The sequence below is a fragment of the Panthera uncia genome, assembly GCF_023721935.1.
Source record: "Panthera uncia isolate 11264 chromosome A3 unlocalized genomic scaffold, Puncia_PCG_1.0 HiC_scaffold_11, whole genome shotgun sequence".
Lineage (NCBI taxonomy): Eukaryota > Metazoa > Chordata > Mammalia > Carnivora > Felidae > Panthera > Panthera uncia.
The window spans coordinates 22,714,807-22,732,328 of NW_026057578.1; the positions used below are offsets into that span (position 1 = coordinate 22,714,807).

The 17,522-nt window shown below is 50.1% G+C and overlaps 1 protein-coding gene across 8 annotated transcripts in view; it reads right to left on the bottom strand.

The window, feature by feature from the left end:
* EPB41L1 (erythrocyte membrane protein band 4.1 like 1) overlaps nt 1–17,522 on the bottom strand; it is a 152,342-nt gene that overhangs the window by 115,246 nt on the left and 19,574 nt on the right. For 2 of the 8 annotated variants that reach the window (XM_049650854.1, XM_049650850.1), the window contains exon 1: nt 9,361–9,509. The exons of the other annotated variants lie outside the window; for them this stretch is intronic. The gene's annotated coding sequence lies outside the window, so the exon portion shown is untranslated. Of the gene's footprint in view, nt 1–9,360; nt 9,510–17,522 lie in introns of those variants that run through there. 8 annotated transcript variants of the gene reach the window in all.

Sequence of the window (17,522 nt, forward strand, 5' to 3'; positions counted from 1 at the left end):
AACCCCCAACAGACTTGTTATCTTTAGCCCTTTGGTTTAAGCTGAGAAAACTGAGGCTTAGAGAGGTGAAGTGACTTATCCAAGGTCACACAGCCAAGAAATGGCAGAGTCAAGACTGGAGTTGAAGTTCTTACCCACTGCCCTACTTGGCCTCCCTCCAATCCACAAAGAAAAAAGGGGACGTGTGTGAAGTTGTACCAGGGATGGGGCCATGGGGCCTCTAGAAAACCCAGCCCAGCCCAAGGTCAGAGGCAGATTTTGCAAATAAAACTCAATAACCTTCTATTAAGCACCTGCTCTGTGCAAAGCCTTATGCTAGGTGCTGGGGAGCAAAGAATGATACATGAGACATCCTAGTGCTCACAATCCTGCAAGAGAGGCAAGCCCATGTCCCACGGTAAAGCTAAGACCAGGGAGAAGTCGTCCCCAGAGGGGAACAGACAAGGCGCTAAGAGAATGCAGAGCAAAGACAGATTTTCATTATAGGAGTAAGGGTGGGAGGGTCCACAGGCTTTGTGAGAGAGAGGTTCGCATCTGAGCTGAGCCTTAAAAAGGTAGACAGGATTTCAACAGTGATTAAAGAAGGGGGGATGGCATTCTTGGCAGGAAGAACCCAGGGACCTGGGACAAAGACGCAGGTAGGGGCTGGGCATGTCCCAGGAGCCAAAGGAAACACATTCTCCAAGCCCCTCTCCCTGACACTGGCCCCAGTGTCCAGCCCTAAAGAGGTGCCACCTTGAGCATCCCTAGACTCACAGGCATCTGGATCACTTACTGTGAATGGGCACAGAAAGAGAGAAATAGCTGGGCACCTGGGCATGTGGTTTGACTGGAGGGACTCAAGGGATTAGAATCCAGGCTCTGGATGGAATCTTTGAAGATGAGAGATGCTAAAGGGAGGGGCACTGCCTTCAAAGTGGGGGAAGCTGAGGAGACAGCAAGGAAAAGGGCAAAGAATGTGAACTGGGCAGCAGGAAACCTGGCTTCTAGAGCCACTGAGCAAAGTTACATGGGAATTTGGGCTTATCCTGTCCAACCCCCATTTTATAGCTGGAAACACTGAGGCCCAGGTAGGGGAAGGAACTGGCCTACAGTCCCTCAGCATCTTCACTTAAAACCAGCAATGTGCTGAGAGTCAGGAGAGATCTGCCTTCAATGCATGATTCTGCTGTTAGCTCCCCAGTGACCCTTTTCCAGTCATTAGGCTCCCACTCTTACAAAACAACCTTAAAGATGGGTCGTGATTCAAAGACTCTGATAGTGCCTATGGATCCTTTCCCAAGAACAAGGCACACTCTCAAAATTATTCATGCCATTTCAGAAGTTCATGAACATTTGATATCAACATTCTCCAAGGGTGATCTGAGAACCCTTGGTGTCACAATCACCTTGACAAGGAATCTGTCAAAACAGGCTGATTCCAAGGCCCCACCATGGATCCCACCCTCCCAGGAGGCAGCTGAGTTTGAATCTCTAGATGAGTCTTAGAAAAGAGTCTATTTTTAGCAAGTTCCCCTTTGCTACTCTTGGAGGAGCAAATTTTGAGGCAGCCTGCCTTAAAGAACCCTCAGAGGAGGGAGTAAGGGGTGAGATGCTGAACCACTCTCCTTTTAGCTATGTCACATATTGCACTTCTGTTTCCTTGCCTATGAAGAGAGGGTTCTGTGTCTTGAAGGCTTAAAGCCACTGCTCATTAATCAAAGTTCTTTCTGGTTGAATCACCTGCTCAAGCTGACCATGGTCATGGTCTCGATGGGGGTGGAAGGAGTCCCAGCAAGCTGACTGAAGAAGCTCCCCAGATTTAGAAGTGACATTCTGAGATTAGCAGCCCTGCCTGTGAGGGAGTCTGAACTCCAGGGTTGAACTTGGAGTGACAGGTTCCCTATCAGCTCCAGCCTGCAGATTCCTTTCTTCTCTCTGGACTTTCTCTGGCCCTTAGCCAGCTCTGGCTTCCTTCCTTTTCCTTTCTGGCATGAGTGTCCTCCTAAACGTGAGTTCCCTGGTTCTAGCCTCTGCTCCCCTGCTTCCCTCCCCTCCCCATCACTGAGCCTGATAGAAGATCTCCAAGCCTCCAAGTGCCCTCCCAAAGAGATAAAGCTATCATGCTTTGTAAATGACAAGCTTATTTAACTAGAAGACTCAGGATAATCTGTGAAAAACTAAGGTGACCAATGACCAAACAATATCTAGGGAAAAAGCCAAATACCCTCAGACCTGCCCTGTCACCTGTCCGTGATGCAGGTGGGCTGCTGCCTAGACTCAGATGGGCTCAGAGCTGTGGCCAGCCCTGGGGCCAACACTGTAGGAAGGCCAATCCCTGAGTGAGGTGACAGCACAGGCTGGGAAGCAGGTGAACTGGATTGGAGACCCCGCTCTCTGAGCTGAGAATCTGCTCTCTGAATTTGAGTGAGTGCACATCCCTCTGTGAACCCCTGAACACTCCTGAATGTCCCATCCAGGGCAGTATAGGAAAGATTCAAGAGTACCCATGGGCTTTCGATAGATCTATGTTTAAATCCCAGTGTGCCACTTGCTGGTGGAGGGCTGAGTAGGCCTTGGGTAAGTTATTTAGCCTCCTTTAATAAAATGGGGATCTAATCTCTGCCTTGCTGGGTAGCTGCAAGGATTAAAAGACATAAGGCATGTAAAGCGCTTAGCATGGGGCCTGGCACATGGTAAGCCAATAACGTAAGCAGCTGTTTATCAGTCACCAGAGTGGGCCTCTGACGAGGAAGACTCTAGGCTTTCTGATTCATAAGTGGCCCCAAGCAACCCCAGAACCACCCACTCGAACTGGGTCTGGAGACTTTATCTTTAGATTTCCAATCTGGAGAGAAGATGGGGAGATGAAGAGGGGAAGGCAGGACAAGGGAGTGAAGAGAAAACTAAGAGGAGGGAGGTAGGTAAGGAAAATCAAGGGGTGAAGAGGGGTCTGGCTCCTCCAGCTGAGGGAAAAGGAAGAGGACTTCAGGGCAGTTGTCAAGGCAGGATAAGCCTTCTCTCCTTTCCAGAGCCTTCCCTACGCCTGCCAAGGCAAGGCTTAGAGTGACACAGCCTGCTGAGATGCACTACCTTGGGTGTCAATAGGGACATTGAAGCCTTGGGTTACCTCCAGGTTCTGGCTCCCCACGTTGCCACTGCCCGCCTGTGGTGGCTTCTTCCAGCTGGAGCAGGCAGAGGTGGCCAAGCCAGGCTGAGAACAAACAACCTGCCCATTCAGCCTGCACAGGCACTGCCTGCTCACTCAAGGGACTCAGGGACCCCCTTGCTTGGGATTCTGACCCTGGTTCAGCAGCACTCTTCCCGTTGGCTCCCCATCTCTGTGCTGCACAGTACCCTCTGAAGGCTTCCACCGGCCCCACGATCCTGCTCCTTGGCCAACATTGCAATAGGGGAAAACCACTGTTCAGACCTTCAAAAGAAGCCACAGACAAGGTGTTCCAATTGCCACTGACCAGCTGTGTGACCTTCGGGATGTCACTTTCTCACAGAGTGTGTTTCCCTTCTCTGGCTAATGAGGGCAATGGAGGGTAAGGACCATCTCTAAGGTTCTCCTAACTGACAGTGGCTATGCTTTGTAGGAGATCTCGGGGCACACAGGGGCAAAGAAGACTTGCCTCAGGAGAGGAGTGGGCTGGGCAGGGCCCCGCTGAGAATGCAGTGGACGTGGCGATGGCCGAGGGTTATTATGATGATGATGATGATTATAATTGAAAATCCCAGCAGCAGACTCTTAAGCAATTTACAAAGAGCTTTCTCATTTTCCCCTGGGATTCACAATCTGGTGAGGTAAGTAGAGCTGGAGGATGCTAATTCATATTAGGCAGATGAGGAAGTGCAGCAAGATTTAAGTGATGCGTCCCAGCTACTAAGTGCAGGGCAGGGGGTGCCAAAGAGGAAGTAATCATTACCGGGCTCCTACTGTGTGCCACCTCACCAGGCTCTGCAGACCAGGGCTGACCTCCACAGCACAGCATGCCATTGCAGGGGCTACTGTCTCCATTTCACAGGAGACGAAACTGCAGCTGAGGAAAAGTAATTGATTTGCTCAAAAGCTCATGCTCCCTTGCAAAGCTTGGATTTGCACCCAGGTTTGTGGGGCTCCAGGATTTGCACTCTTTTCCATCTTCCTGTATGTACTGGGTTGAATAGTGTCCCCCAGGTTCATGTCTACCCAGAACTTCAGAATGTGACCTTATTTGGAAATAGTCTTTGCAGATGTAATTAGTTAAAATAAAATGAGGTCATACTGGATTAGGGTGGATTCTAAATCCAATATGACTGGTGTCCTTTTAAAAAGAGGAGGTGACACAGACACAGGGAGAAAGGGGAGAAAACCATGTGACAACAGAGGCAGAGGGAGTTGAGGGCCAAGGAACACCAAGGCAACCACCAGAAGCTAGGAGAGAGGCTCGAGAGAGACTCCCCCCACGGAATCTTCAGAAGGAACCTTGCTGACACCTTGATTTCTGACTTCCGTCTCCAGAACTGTGAGAGAATAAATGTCTGCTTTTTTAAGCCACCCAGATTGTGGTACTCCATTGAGCAGCCCTAGGAAATTAATATACTGTGAATCCACTGAGCAGCAGACCTGGGACTCTTATTTTCAGATTCCTACTCACTAGGCAGCCTTGGAGGTTAAGGGGTGTGAAGGCCTGTGAGAGGTCAGTCTTGCCTCTCCTTCACCTCCCTGACCCAAGCTGGCCTGAAGTCCACCACCTGTGCTCCTTCCCATCCTAGTCTCTATACACCCCACAGGGACCTTCTATCACACAAACAAGCATCCTCTGAGACCAGTCTCCAGGTCAACAGCACTCCTGCCCCCACCTGGCTCTCTATCTGGCCCACCCTCTACCACCACCTGGAGAGCTGTGTTTTTGAAATGCAAATCTGATTCTTTCAGAGGCTAGCTTAATCCTCTTCCCTAGCTCCCTACCACCTGTAGAACTCCAGCTCTTCAGCCTGAGCCATATCGGACCCCAGACTTCCTCTCCGGCCTTACTCCAGGCCAGTCGTGCCCCACCTGTCCCCACCACTCACCACCATCTGCTCCAACAGATGGAACTATTTGGAGTTCCCCCTAACAAGCCCTGGTGCCTTTGCACATGCTGCTCTACTTGGAAGATAAATCCAGCCCAAACACCACATCTCTTCTTTGTGAAGACTTTTCCTTAGTGAACAACCTCACCCTGATACCTTGTACACTGTACATCTTTACACGTCTGCCCGTTCACCCCGCCTGTGAGGACTGCTGGATTCATCTCCGTTCCTGGAGCCCTAGGGCCCAGCACAAAGGCATTCAAGAATGTTGAACTGGGGCGCCTGGGTGGCTCAGTCAGTTGAGCGTCTGTCTCACGTGGTCACGATTCATGGTTCACAAGTTCGAGCCCCGCGTCGGGCTCTGTGCTGACAGCTCAGAGCCTGGAACCTGCTTCAGATTCTGTGTCTCCCTCTCTCTCTGCCCCTCCCCAGCTCGTGCTCGCTCTCTGTCTCTCTCTCTCTCTCTCTCAAAAATAAATAAAAACATTTTTAAAAAGTGTTGAATTGAACAGTAACAATTGCTAATACTTACCAAGTGTTTACTACCAGCTCAGAACTATGTACAGCATCCCATGTATGTTACCACACAACCGTATGGAACAGATACTATTATTGGTTCTGTTTTAGGAAATGAAGGAAGAAATGAAGTGCCTTGCCCAAGTCTACCCAACTGGTATGTGGCCAAGCCTGAATGACTCTCAAGCCAGTGCTTGTAACCAATATTAGGTACACCATCCATCCTAATACCGTCATTTTACAGAAAAGGAAACAAAAAAGGAAAAGCAACTTGCCCGCATACAAGGCATGGACCCAGATCTTTAGATTCCTTATTCAATGCTCTTCCTCTTCTCATTCTACAGAACCCTATTCCAGGAGGACACAGACACTAGCAAGGCTGTATTTCCTGGAGAGCTTTCTCCTGCCTCCCCTAGAGCAGAGTCCAGCATGGATGAGCCCAAGCACGTAGCTGGCGTCCATCTATGGCCAGGAGATATAGTAGTAAAAAAGACAGATAAATCTACCTCTAAGAAGTCTGAGGCCTGCTTAGATATTACAATGTCAGGGCTTGAGGGAACACTTTGGGAATCACTTAGTACCATCACCCATTATATAAAGTCATCCACTTCAACAAATTTATCAAATACCAATCATAAGCTGGGCACTGTGTGGGGACACTGGGAAGAATGACAAGCAAATTTCTACCCAGGTGACATTTGCACCTTAGTGAGGGGAGACAAACAACTAGCAAGTTTATGTATAATTACAAACTCTCATGAACACTATGAGCTACAGGGAGCTCTAAGAACGTGTAACAAGAAAAACTGACATTCCAGGGAGTTGGCAGAAGCCCCCCTGAGAAAATCACTCTTGGGCTAAAATCTGAAGAATGGGAGTTAAACAAGGTAAGAATCAAGGGAAGAATATGCTAGACAGAAGGAACAGAATGTGCAAAATCCCAGAGGCCAGAGAGTTCATGGTGCCTAGATGAACTAAAAGAAGGCTAGAGTAGCTGGTTTCCAGAGAGGTGGGCAGGGACTTGATCCTGAAGGTCTTAGAGGTCAAGGTAAGGAGCAGAGAACTGAGCAGAGCAATGACACCCCTTGTTCAAAGCCAAGCCCAGAGCAGACAACGAGTTATTACATTATTCGGTGAAGGGGTAATTTGTCCAAGATCTCAGGGAAGACCTGGGACTTGAAACCAGAACCCCCACCTGCCAGGCTAGGGCTGCAGGGCCACTTCAGTACGTATGTGGGAGAAGACAAGGGATGCTTTCCCGGTGTTTCAACCTATAGGAGGTTCCAGTTGCCTCTCTGTACCTCTCTTAAGTTCTAGGGCAAGACAATCACCTGTGTTTGTGAAAACATAGACTGCTGGGCTCCATGAGTTATTCAGTTTGTCCGATGGGAGCCCCTCAGATTTGCATTTCTAACAAGATCCCAGGTGACCCTGCTGCTGCTAGTGGAGCGACCATACTTTGAGAGCTACTGCTCTAAAGGATATGGGGGCAAAGGATATGGGGGCATAGTGAGTGGGGACCAAAGCCAGGATCCTTGGGGGCTAGAAAGGTAGATTTCTAAATCTGGGTAGCAATGAGACAAACTCCATCACTCTGAGACACCTAAGGGAGCTCTGAGTCCCAGAATTTATCTTACTACCTGCTCAGCCAGGGAAACTGAGGCTTAGGGGGTTTAGACTCTTACGTAAGAGAAGTGCAATACAAATGTGCTGAGTGAACAGATAAACACAAAAGGGTTTGACCAAAGTCCAAAGAAGACCCCTGCACCAGACTCCAGGGCTCCTGAGCTCCAAGCCAGAGTATTTCCTGTCCCAGGAAAGGGATTCAGGAAAGGGGACAGCAAGCTCAGCTTTCCCCAGATTCTGCTGCCAGAAACATTTTAAGAATTGCAGAAATCTGCTCTTGGCCCCCAATCCTATCACCCATCCACCCTCCTTCCTTTTACACTCTCAGCTCCCTCCCTTTTACACTCCAAATCCTGTGCACTTTATCCTGGCAAGCAGAGCAGCGGAGAGGGGAGGTGAAGTAACGGGGAAGAAAAACTGGAAGTGGAGGAAGAATTCTTGCACTTGGATGTCCTTCCTCCGGAACAAATCCTTTCTTCCATAAGAGTCTCAGCTTCCCTCTATCCTTGTATCCAGGCTACCCCCAATCTACCCACATTTCAGTACCAGCATCTGAAACCCACAAAACCAGGGGTTTTAAATTTCTAAACCAGCTTTTCACCCAGTTTTTCTATATTAGAGTGGCCCTGGACAGAATTTTTCTATCCTATCCTAGCTGGCAGCAAAATGGCACGTCTCTTGCAAACCCACACACATAGACTCACTTAATATACAAACAGCTATACATGTACATAAAAACAAATATACCAGAACTTATAAAAACACATACACATGTACATAAAGATACAGTATTCATTGTTCACTGATAAAACATACCTTGGCACCCAAATGCAGAAGAAAAACACAGAGACACACATGCAGACAGACTACAAATCTAGACATGCATGCGCTACACCAGTACGTGGGGAAAGGGGTACAGACACACCCAGAGACCACTCTCAGAGTAGAGGTCTCCTGAGGGGTGGGGGGTCGTATTCCCATATGGGCTCTGGCCCTTTAAGAGAGCGGTTTTCCCTCCTTTCAGGGCACCTAAGGTGCAGCTCTACCCCTGAGAGCTGTAAGGGTGAGGGTGGGAGTGTGGCTGACCCGATCAGGCCCGGTCTGGGCCACTGTCCCCAGGCCGCCACAGGAAATGGATCCTTGAACCGACTTGGTCACCAGCCTGAGGACTGCTGTTGCTGCCACCACCCCCCCACACACACATACCGACACGCACACACGCCCACCCCTCCGCACACACACATACGCGCACACACACGCACACGCGCGCGCACACACAAACACACACCCGGGCTTCAGGCAGGACACGCCCTCCGCTCCAGCTCGCCCGGGTGCGCGGGCTCCGCCGTCAGCCCAGCTCTTTCTGGACCCTGGGGTGTGGCCGCCCACCTGCCGGCAGAGAGTCTCCGCCCGGCGGGGACACTCCCGCCGCCGCCGCCACCCACCGCCCCGGCCAAGTGGCTGGCTCCCGGGGACTAGAGCGCGTCGGCCGCCGCCCCCCCCACCCCCACCCCTTCCTCCCGGCAGTGCGGAGACAAAGCCGCGCACACGCACACGGGGGCTACGCGGGTGCACACCCGCCCTCACACGCGCACACCCGGGGAGTCACACTGGCGCTCACACGGCGACACACACACACACACACACACAGCCACGGGGTCCAGCCACAAGCGAGGCCACTGGCACACACCCTCATCCAGATGTACACACACTCAGCTACATATTGGGACACACCCTCTAATAGACACATTCACGGACACACGCAGACACACACACCCTCACCCAGATACACACACGCCATCCAGTCCAGACACGCGGAGACATACAGCGCACACCCCCCCTCCCACGCAGATGCACACCCCGAGCACACGCACGCGCGCACACACATAGCAACCACTTGCCCAGACCCACGGGCACACGCGCGCTCACACCCAGCACCCGGAGATGTGGACCCCGCCACACATACCGGCGCCAGTACTGGGACTCACGGACCAAGGCCCGGGGCTCCTGGCTGGGACGCCCGCCCTCCGCCCCGCGGGTGTCCAGCCCCCGGGAGCCGGCCTGTCAGTGCTCGAGGACGGGAGACCGAGCCCGGAGCCCTCGCCACACACAGACACACACGAGAGCAGACGCGGCGGGGTCCCCGGGGCCCGGACGACGGTGGCGCGGGCGGCTAACCTGGCAGGGGCGGCGCGGCTTCCGGGCGCTGTCTGTCCTCAGTCCGTGCGTCCGGCGGCCGCCCGGGCGGGCTCCGAGGCGCACTCGAGCTGCGCAGAAATGCCCCGCTCGCTCGCTCGCTCGCTCGCTCTCTCCCTCCCACGGCGCCCAGCCCCCTCCCCGCCCTCCCCCCACACCCCGGCTCCCCCTCCGCCCCGCCCCGGCCGGCTGCCCCCGAGGAGGCGGCGGCGGCGATCCCGGCCTCCCCAGCAGACGCCCACGAGCTAGCGAGCAGCGGCGCCGAACGGCGAGCAGCCGGGGAGCGCCGCAGCCGCCGGAGCCGCCGGAGCCGGGGCCGCGCGTCGGGAGGAGCCGCGCCGGCCCCCGGGGAGGGGAGGGGAGGGGGCTGAGCCCCGCGAGCCCTCCTGGCGTCCGTAGCCCGCCGCCCGCTTCCCCACGTGGGCCCTGCGCCCGGCGTCTACCTGAGCCGCCGCGGAGCTCAGAGGCCGGGGCCGAGCGGCGGGGCGACGGAGAGGAGACCGACCCCACCCGGGCCTCTTCGCCCTCCCCGTCCCAGCCCGGTGGGCTCGCGCCCCGCCCCCACCTCCTTCCTGGGCCTCGGCAACGCCGGCCTGGGTTTTCCGTAGCTAAGACGCCTCGGCTCCCGGCCCGGTGCCCCGGGCTAACCCCACGGCCCGGCGTACCGCTCGCCGGCCTCCTCTACCTCCAGCCGGGACCTGGCCGACGCCCACCAGCCTCCCCACCACCCGTCCATTGTTCCCGCCGCCGGAGCTTGCGGAAGATCGCGCAGCGCCTTCCAGCCCTCTCCCAGGTGGCATTACCTCTGGACTCTCTGGGGCCCTCCCAAGAACTGGCCCCTGACCCCAACGCTCACCCTCCACAGGCTCTGGCACGACCAGAGTAAGGAGCTTTTCTAAATTAGGATTATAACCTCTAGCCCTTATAGGCGCTCCTTCAGGTCCTACTTGGAGTATAGACTGAGGTTTGGGGAGGGAGGAATTAACGCAAGTTCAGCAAGATAGCAGTGGGGAGAAGATGGGGGGTCCATTCCACAGATGAAGAAACTGAGGGCTCCTGGGACAAGGCCAGGCCCTCCAGAAGTACAAGGAGTAATGAGCCTGTCCTCCTTTGTTAGATACTAAATAAAGCAGAGCCAGGGGAAAGAAGCAAGTGTTATGTATTTCGTGGGTTTTACTGAAAGTCAAAACGAAGGTAAAGGCCTATTATGTGCAGAAGCTTTCACCTCCTTTGTCTCCCTTAGCCTATAGTCCTATGTGGCAGCTGTGATTATCCCCATTTTGCAGATGAGCGGCCTGTCCTAGGTCTCTCCACCAGGCAGCACAGCTAAGATAAAGCCCAACCATTATTCAAGTTCTTCACTATGGTCCTTTCCTCCAGCATAGGAAACTAAATGCCAAACAAGCAGCTGAGAACCTAAAAAATCAAGGAGGGGGGCTTAGTTTGCACTCCAAAGAATTTCCACAAACTAAGAGCAGAACTGAGGGAGCCAAGGCCCCAAAGCAAGACCAAGCACGTCTTGTCCAGGAGGAGAAAATTATAATTAATAATAAGAACTAATGATAACCGGCATGTTTGGAGCACTTACTACGTTCCAGGCACTGTTTTAAGAGCTTTGCTTGCACTAACTCATTTAATCACGCAATAACACTGTGAGAAAGAGGCTCTTCTTATCCCCTCTTTCTACAGTAGGAAACTGAAACACAAAGACAGTACATAGTTTGATGAAGTGGCAGAGCCAGGATTCAAATCCAGGAAGCTGATTCCCAAGCCTGCGTTTTTAACCACCGTACACCAGACAGAAGCAGTCCCAGTTGTGAGACAAAGGCATGTGAACTACTAGAGCGCCCACCACAGCAGAACCCTCTTTAACTTGCTGCCGTCCGTCTCCCTGTGTGTACTCAGGGCACAGCACGCAAAGCCTGGTATGGAGGCCTCATCTGTTAAACTACTGAACAACTGCCACATGGGGCCAGAGTGCTGAGTGCCACGTGCGGGGCTCACTTGCAGCCCTCTCTGCTCTGCTGGCATTTTTATCAGTGGCTTCAGATGAAGCAAAGGAAGGGATGAAATGCTTATCAGATCTGCTGCTGGCATGAAGCTGGAAGGGCAAACACTCTGTAAACCAAAATTAGTTTCCAGAAGATCTCAGCAGCCTTGGGGCTGTGCTGGAACCAACAAGATGAGGTGCCGCACAGAACAAATGTAAATTCCTGCCCTTTGGTTCAAGCCAAAGCAGTCCCACAGAACTTTCTGCGATGATGGAAATGTCCTAAATCTGTAGCTACCATTGGCTGTAGAGCACTTGAAATATGGCTAGTACAACTGAGAAACTGAAATTTTAATATTTAATTTTTAGTACTTAAAATTTAACTAGCCACATGGGGTTAGTGACTGCCATATTGGACTGTACAGTTCCAAATGATCAAGTGCCCAAAGTACAAGATATAAAGAATCTAGATTAAGAAGAGTTCCAGTGAGTGGCACCTGGGTGGTTCTGTCAGTGGAGAGACAGACTCTTGATTTCAACTCAGGGCATGATCTCACAGTTTGTGAGACTGAGCCTCACGTAGGGCTCTGCTCTGAGAGCTCAAAGCCTGCTTGAAAATCTCTCTCTCCCTCTATCTCTGCCCTCCCCCACTCTGTGCTCTCTCCCCCCTCTCTCTGTCTCTCTCTCTCTCAAAATAAATAAACATTAAAAAAACAAAAGAAGAGTTCCAGTGAAAATGACTTAAAGGTTTGAGTTGACCTCAAGTTCAACAGTGCAATGTAGCTGTAAAAAAGAAAGGAAGGGAGGAAGGGAGAGAAGGAGGGAAGAAAAGAAGGAAGAGGGGGAAAGTGAACATGATAATACTGTATCAACAGAAACCAGAGGTCAGACCAGCCAGGTGCTGCCCTGGGCAGATCACGTCTGGGCCATGGGGCTCAGCTCTGGGACCCACATTCTGAGGGCAACACTGTCACATGAGAACATGTCTAGAGGAGGAGACAAGAATGCTGAGGATCTGGATCCCATGTTGTGTGATGACTGACTTACAATAGCCTTGAGAAGGGAAAGCATAGGGTGGATATAGTGGCTATCTCCAAGCCTCTGAAGGGTTGTCACACAGAAAGGGGAATAATAATTTCCTATTATTCAGGTCTAATAAACAAAAAAAATTCTGCAAACCCCTAGGCCACATTATCTGAGGGAAGGATCTATGTCTAATTTCTCTTTCTGTTCCTCTGGGCATCCAGTCTACCGAGAACCTGGCCCATATTACACACTGACTACAAATTTGCTGACTGAATGGATGTGAAAGAATCCCACTCAGCTCTAGTGGGTAGACATCAGGGAGGACAATTTCAGCTCACTATAAAGAATGCACTAACCATCACAGCTATCCGAGAATGAAACAATGACCTTGGGAGTCACTGGGACCCAATGACCTTGGAAGTCATTTATTGACTCCCTAACAATAAATGTATTAAAAGAGATTGGGTCTTCACATCCACGTGGCCACCAGACACATGAAAAGATGCTCAATATCACTTATCAGGGAAAGGCAAATCAAAAGTACAATGAGCTATCACCTCACAGCTGTCAGAATGGTTAAAATCAATGACACAAAAAACAGCAGGTGCTGGCTAGGATGTGGAGAAAAGGGAGTCCCCTTTCTTGCACTGTTGGTGGGAATGTAAACTGGTGCAGCCACTGTGAAAAACAGTATGGAGTTTCCTCAAAAAGTTAAAAATAAAACTACCCCCATGAACCAGAAATCACACAACTAGGTATTTACCCAAAGAATACAAAAATACTAGTTTGAAGGATACATGCACCCCAATGTTTATAGCCGCACTACCTACAATAGCCAAATTATGGAAGCAGCCCAAGTGCCATCAATAGAATGAATGGATAGAAGATGTGGCATGTATACACAATGGAATATTACTCAGCCATAAAAATGAATGAAATCTTGTCATCTGCAATGACACAGATGGAGCTATAGACAGTATTACACTAAGAGAAATAACTCAGTCAGAGAAAGATAAATACCATGTGATTTCACTCATAGGTGGAATTTAAGAAACAAAATAAACGAGCAAAGGGGAAAAAAGAGAGGGAGAGAGAAGCAAAACAAGAAACAGACTCATAACTATAGAGAACAAAAAGTAATGGTTACCAGAGGGGAGGTGGGTGAAGGGATGAGTAAAACAGGTGATGGTGATTAAGGAGTGCACTTGTGATGAGCACCAGGTGATGTACAGAGGTGTTGAATTACTATATTGTACACCTGAACCTAATATTATACAGTATGCTAACCAACTGGAATTTAAATACTTTTTTGAAATTTTTTTAATGTTTATTTTTGAGAAAGAGAGAGAAAGAGGGAGACAGAGCGCAAGTGGGGGAGGGGCAGAGAGCGAGAGGGAGACACAGAACCCGAAGCAGGCTCTAGGCTCTGAGCTGTCAGTACAGAGCCTGACACGGGGCTCAAACCCATGAACCCCGAGACCATGACCTGAGCCGAAGTCAGATGCTTAACCGACTGAGCCACCCAGGTGCCCCATAAATAAAAACTTTTTAAAAAAGAGATCTGTGTATTTTGTTTAATGTTTATTTATTTTGAAAGAGAGAGAGAGAGAGCAGGCAAGCATGACCAGGAGAAGGGGCAGAGAGAGAGGGAGAGAGAGAATCCAAAGCAGACTTTACACTCAGCGTGGAACCTGATTCGGGGTTCCATCTCACAATCTTGAGACCATGACCTAAGCTGAAATCCAGAATCAGATGCTTAACCGACTGAGCCACCCAGGCACCCCTAAATAAAAACTTTTTGGAAAAGAAGAGAAAATGCCAATACATAATGTAAGTAGCAAAGCCAGCCCTCATTCTCAATCTAATCAGCAAAAATTTATTTACTTTCTGTCAGAAAAGAGACTGGGTCTTCATTTGGAAGCTGAACTAGGAACCAGGTGACCGACCACTCAAGCTGAAAAATGGGCAAGTTCTATTAGGAGGGAAAAAACAAGATCAAGGCTGTGCTTCCAGACAGCTATTGGGCTGTATGTACAGAACAAACCAACATGGAGGGACCAGAGGCTGGGAGGACCAGTTAGGAACCACTGCAGTGGTCCAGGAGATACGAGAGGAGACAAGGGGGCTGTCAGAACGGAAAACCAAGGACAGCTATGTCACTCACGAAAGGAGCATTGACCCTCTACTGGGAGTCAGGCACTGCAGGTTCTAGTCCTCCCTCTGCCTTTAACTTATTGTGTGCTCTGGGGTAAATCCCTTCCCTTCTCTGGATTTGTTTTCCTATCTCTGAAATGCAGAAAAATCCCCAAGTCCCTTCTAATTCTGGATTCTTTTTATGGGAGAGAGATTACGAAAGATAACTGGGATAATGTATCAGCCTTTACAAGCTTCAAAGTAACAATACCATTGTTCTCATTACTATTGTTATTATTATTACAAAGGCAGCTTCCCCAGTGAAGAGATTGGTAGGAGAGGACAAGAAGTCAAAGGCCTGCATCTGTAGGGGTGGGAGTTGGAGACAAGGTCCTCCAGTCTTTGGGGAGGGCCAGCTAACAACTCTACCCCTCCCCTAAGTTCTGTGAAGACAAACAGGTCTCTGTGTTGTCACCTTATGAACTATTTCCTCATTCCTTTGAGCCACACCCCATACTTGGCTAAAGGAAGCAGCCAGTTCTAGGAAAAGTTAGACTCTGTCTCCCTTCTTTTAATGTTTGCAAACACCTGATGTGGTCTTTTCCTTAAATCATCTCTTATGAAAACAGCCAGTAATATTGGGCACTATATGCCGAGCATGTTACAGAATTTTCTCACCTTGGAAGGAAGCTATAATTATTATTCCCATTTTATAGGCAGGGATACTATGGCTTGTGGAAAGAAGTGATTTCCCCACAGTCGCACAGCTTATGAGGAGGATTCCAATACAAGTGTGTGCATCCAAGGCTGCGTTCTCAAAAGCTTCCAGCATTTTACTATATAATTTTGTAACAACCTGGGGAGGAGGGCAAAATCAGTATGGTCTCCAGTTTAGGGCAGGGAAAACTGAAGCTCAGAGAGGTTAAGTTAAATCACTCTGACAAGTTAGTAAAATCTTTCAATGTGCAGTTCAATGTTCTTTCCACTTCTCTGTTCCTCTCCTCTGACCCAGCAGCACTTCCCTCCTTCTTCTGTACCTTGCAGGGCCTCCCCAATCTTCCTAGGTCTGATGGGTAGGGACTTGCCCAGCCCACTTAAGAGAAGGACTTTTACTGGTCCTTTTTCTGGGGCAGGGAAAGGGAAGCATTTTTGAAAGGCAAAAGTTAATTCCACCTCCTCCCTCCACACACACACCACCAGCACACACACCCCAGCCCAGGGCCTTGAGGTGACAGGGTGAAGGCTTACAGGGTGAGTCACACGGAGCTGAATTGCCAGTCACCGGAGCACCAGGTGCTAAGCTTAGTTTACAGGGGTGGAAAAGTAGGCCAAGTGCTCTCATCCCCAGGAGGACAGCCCAGTTGCAGGCTGTGCCCCCAACTCATCTCCTCTCTGAATGCTGCAAACATTTAGGAAACACCACACAAGCCCCAGGGGGCAGAGGGGGTAAGGCTCTGCCCCCAGGGGGCAGAGGGGGCAGTGGGGACACAGGACAAATAAGAGTGCATCCCCATGCTTCAGAGTGAGTACAAATGTGAGTACAAAGTAATATATACTTATAAAGAGTGATGGGGGCACATGGTGATTAATTCCAAGGAGAGAAACTAGCAAAGGAGTTGAGGTTAGAGTGGAGTCTTAAAGAGTGAGTTGAACATGCAGAAGTGGCAGAGGGGAACTCCAGGCTGCAGGAATGCATAGGCAGAAGCCCTAATGCTTAGATACATTTGGACTCCATCTAGCAGGCAATAGGGAGCCACAGAGTGCACTATGGCTTTGGAGAAAGACAATCTGGGTTTGAATCTGCCTTTGTCCCTTCTCAGCTGTTTGACCTTGGACAAGTTTACTTAATACCTTTGGTAGAGATATTATTATTCCCATTATTTGCTTTCCCCCTTCTTGTAAGATTATGCATTCTAGCCAGTTGATTTGTGACTTGAGTACCCTCCAGAGGAAGGAGTACATTTCCATGCCAGGCTTGACCACATGACCTACTTTGGCCAGTGAAATATGGGTGGGAGAGATTATATGCCAGTTCTAAGTAGAAATTTGAAGAGCCATTGGATGTTTCATTCTAAAATCATACTATTTTGGGGTGCCTGGGTGGCGCAGTCGGTTAAGCGTCCGACTTCAGCCAGGTCACGATCTCGCGGTCCGTGAGTTCGAGCCCCGTGTCAAGCTCTGGGCTGATGGCTCGGAGCCTGGAGCTTGTTTCCGATTCTGTGTCTCCCTCTCTCTCTCTGCCCCTCCCCCGTTCATGCTCTGTCTCTCTCTGTCCCAAAAAAAAAAAAAAAAAAAAAAAAAGTTGGAAAAAAATAAATAAAAAATAAATAAATAAAAAATAAAATCATACTATTTTATCTCTGCCATTGGAATGGCATGTCCTGGATAGGGTCTGTGCCCTCAGCCCAAATTTGAAAGTGAAAAGACCCATAGGACAAAGTTCCAACCACCTACAGCCACACTACAGCTACTGATGTTTAATGCGAGGGAAGAAACTTTGTTGTTGTGTAAGACACTGAGATTTGGGGACTGTTTGCTATCACAGCATGATGTAGCAAATGCTACCTAGTACGCTCCCTACAACATGGGTGATTTTAGTAGTATCTACCTTGTGGACTATTGTGAGGATTATTTCAGGCAAAGTGTATAACCATTTCATCAAGGACTTGAAATGGCATTATAAAATGATCACTCCGCCCACACAGATATAGAAATTTGATAGAGGACAGACATGACATTTACAAAAGAAGAGCAGAGGATGTTGTGGTGGGTTGAAAAGTGTTCCCCCTCCCCAAATTCATGCACCCAGAACCTCAGAATATGACCTTTTTGGGGCGCCTGGGTGGCGCAGTCGGTTAAGCGTCCGACTTCAGCCAGGTCACGATCTCGCGGTCCGTGAGTTCGAGCCCCACGTCAGGCTCTGGGCTGATGGCTCGGAGCCTGGAGCCTGTTTCTGATTCTGTGTCTCCCTCTCTCTCTGCCCCTCCCCCGTTCA